This window comes from Aplysia californica, unplaced genomic scaffold, assembly GCF_000002075.1.
Source record: "Aplysia californica isolate F4 #8 unplaced genomic scaffold, AplCal3.0 scaffold01080, whole genome shotgun sequence".
Classification (NCBI taxonomy): domain Eukaryota; kingdom Metazoa; phylum Mollusca; class Gastropoda; order Aplysiida; family Aplysiidae; genus Aplysia; species Aplysia californica.
Window position 1 is genome coordinate 182,826 of NW_004798350.1, and position 3,467 is coordinate 186,292.

The 3,467-nt window shown below is 35.3% G+C and overlaps 1 long non-coding RNA gene across 1 annotated transcript in view; it reads right to left on the bottom strand.

Annotated features, from left to right (window-relative positions):
* LOC118478869 overlaps nucleotides 1–2,483 on the bottom strand; it is a 23,467-nt gene extending 20,984 nt beyond the window's left edge. Inside the window, exon 1 of the long non-coding RNA XR_004859329.1 lies at nucleotides 2,383–2,483. This is a non-coding gene — a long non-coding RNA (uncharacterized LOC118478869). The remainder of the gene's footprint in view (nucleotides 1–2,382) is intronic.
* Nucleotides 2,484–3,467: the final 984 nt, after the last annotated feature.

Below are 3,467 nucleotides of genomic sequence, written 5' to 3' on the forward strand. Positions count from 1 at the left end.
TCTCTCCATCTCTCTGTATTTTTCCCTGATGCCCAGTTGGTCTGACAATAACTGTGGTAGGTCTCCCTGTATTCTCTCTTTCTATGTAAAACTAACACAACTTATGGCAGACCTAGAAATCTGCCTACCAAAATGGGCAGACTATACCATTTCCCGACAAGAAATCATGTTAATATTATTTATGCTACTGGATGTGTTTTCATTATTTGTATTTGTACGTCCCTTAGATAAGGCGCGAGATATTATACTTCACGTTTTGAGGCCACAGGGAAATGGAATAAAACATCCAAATCAACAACAACAAAAATCCTTCATGTAGGAACACCACTGTCTTAAAAATGTTTCCATATTTGACATCGTTAAGACTGTTGCGCTAGATTCCTTTTTCTTAATGTCCTGGAACTATTTTTGAAATGCCACGTTGACAAAGATACACAAATATTAAATTGGATTTTTCAGTGGAAGAAGGAGTGGTTGATTTTCTTGTTCTTGTAATTGGTGTAAAACGTAAGGACCCCTCAAGAAGGCTGCAACATCCTCATCTTTGCACCAATCACATCATTTTGGAAACAAATAGAATTTAAGCAAAGGGGGAGTCTGTAATCCTGTCAATAGTGCGGGGCGCAGTATATTATTGTCAAATATCTCTTGAGCTGTCGAACATAGTTTCTTCAACTTCTGCAAAATGACCTGCATCAATTTGTCTCAACTAATCCACATTTTTTGTAAACAGCTGCTAACTGTATTGTTGGAAATTCCTTAATAAATACTAATTAAAAAATCCAGGCTGGTGGTTTCTACAATTTTTAGAAGGTTTACAGCTCGGGCAATATCGCAAGTTACTTTTTTTTTCTAATGATGACACTCTGCTTATTGAACGCGGTTTTTGAAAACATTTAGTGCCCAAAATGAGTTCACTACAGAATTAATATCTTGTAAGTTTTGCCACTAAAAAGTGTCATTGGTGAGCTGTGACGTAGGCCTCACGTGTAATCAAAATGTGTTTGAGAAGCGGGAAGTGCTGTGAACAATTACTTTTTCCTCGTGACCGAGATTTATACAATTTTATATCATTTTATGTAGGAATTTTTAAAAATCTAGCCTCAATTGTTGAGGAAAAATATGATTAAATTAAAACAAATTGATTCAAACTGCTCTGCAAATTATGGATGACATTGATTCACTCGTTAAAGAAATATTTGAGGATAAGCTGCTCCGCGGACTTTTGACCCCACTACATATATAATGTTTTGCGTGAAAACAAAAATGGACTTACATTTACGAGAAACATCAAGTTTACAAAACAAAACCAGCAAAAATTGTACACAAAAGTAAACTTTACGGCACACTGGAGAACAAGTTCCTTTTTAAAACTGACATCGCCAGTGTATATGTGTATGTGTCAATTAACCATGTTTTTTCAAGGTGTCAATTAACCATGTTTTTTCAATATGTAAATTAACCATGTTTTTTGAATATGTCAATTAACCATGTTTCTTCTAGGTGTCAATTAAGCATGTTTCTTCTATGTGTCAATTAACCATGTTTCTTCTATGTGTCAATTAACCATGTTTCTTCTAGGTGTCAATTAAACATGTTTCTTCTAGGTGTCAATTAACCATGTTTCAAACAGATTTCACCAGTGTATATGTGTATGTGTCAATTAACCATGTTTCTTCAATGTGTCGATTAACCATGTGTTAATTAACCATGTGTCAATTAACCATGTTTCTACTATGTGTCAATTAACCATGTTTCTTCTATGTGTCAATTAACCATGTTTCTTCTAGGTGTCAATTAAACATGTTTCTTCTAGGTGTCAATTAACCATGTTTCAAACAGATTTCACCAGTGTATATGTGTATGTGTCAATTAACCATGTTTCTTCAATGTGTCGATTAACCATGTGTTAATTAACCATGTGTCAATTAACCATGTTTCTACTATGTGTCAATTAACCATGTTTCTTCTATGTGTCAATTAACCATGTAAATAACTGTGTGTCAATTAACCATGTTTCTTCTATGTGTCAATTAACCATGTGTCAAATAACCGTGTGTCAATTAACCATGTTTATTCTATGTGTCAATTAACCATGTGTCAATTAACCATATGTCAATTAACCATGTGTCAAGTAACCATGTATATATTAACGATGTGTCAATTAACCATGTGTCAATCAACCATGTGTCAATTAAGCATGTGTCAATTAACCATGTTTCTTCTATGTATCAATTAACCATGTGTCAATTAACCATAATTCAATTAACAATGTGTCAATTAACCATGTGTCAATTAACCATGGTTCTTCTATGTGTCAATTAACCATGTGTCAATTAACCATGTGTCAATTAACCATGTGTCAAACTAGCTACAACTCACCTGCCAGCCTTGCTTTATCTCCCTTTTTCTTCACTGGTTAGAACTGGAAAGAAAAACAGAACAAAACAAAAACTATTTAAAAAACCCTCTACAATATTGATAAGGACAATTCGTTTAACACAAATTCCACCAATCATCGCTCCCCACAGAAACTGGGTTTAAAAAGATTTAATTACAGCTGCTATAGATATCCCATTTCGAGAGTTTGAAAGGCACAAACTGTTGTATGGCTTTACAGATCGCATGCATTCGTTTCTTTTTTGGGGGGGAGGGGGAGGTGGGGTTCTTGTGGAGGGGTGTTCTGCTGTTTTGTTTGTTTGGTTGTTTTTTTTTTCCGTTGGCGAGTGAGAAGAAGCAAGTAGAAACAGACATGAAGTGTTGATGGCTTTTTTTTGAGTGAGGGAGGGCTCTGTTGTTTTTTACCACATGCTGGGAGTGTTCGTTATTTCTGTTGTTGTTGTTGTTGTTGTTGTTGTTGTTGTTGTTGTTGTTGTTGTTGTTGTTTTGCAACATGCTGGTAGTGTCTGTTATTTCTTTTGTTGTTGTTGTTGTTGTTGTTGTTGTTGTTTTGCAACATGCAGGGAGTGTTCGTTATTTCTTTTGTTGTTGTTGTTGTTGTTGTTGTTGTTGTTATTGTTGTTGTTGTTGTTGTTGTTGTTTTGCAACATGCTGGGAGTGTCCGTTATTTCTGTTGTTGTTGTTGTTGTTATTGTTGTTTTGCAATATGCTGGGAGTGTCTGTTATTTCTTTGTTGTTGTTGTTGTTGTTGTTGTTGTTGTTGTTGTTGTTGTTGTTGTTGTTTTCAGACTGATAATTTTGTGTCAGAGACGTGTACGTGTATGTGTTTGTGTATCCGTGTGTGTGTTTATGTGAGTATGTATGTGTTTGTGTATGTGTGTGTGTGTGTGTGAGTATATGTATATATAGTGTGTGTATATGTGTGTGTGTGAGTGTGTGTTTCGAGTTGAGCTGGTGAGAGGGAAAGAAAAACTAGGTTTGTGCCTCAGAGAGTGAGAAAATGAGAGACAGGGAGAGAGAAAGATAATTGCAGTGAGGTACAAGAGGAAGAGAGAGAGAGAGAGAGA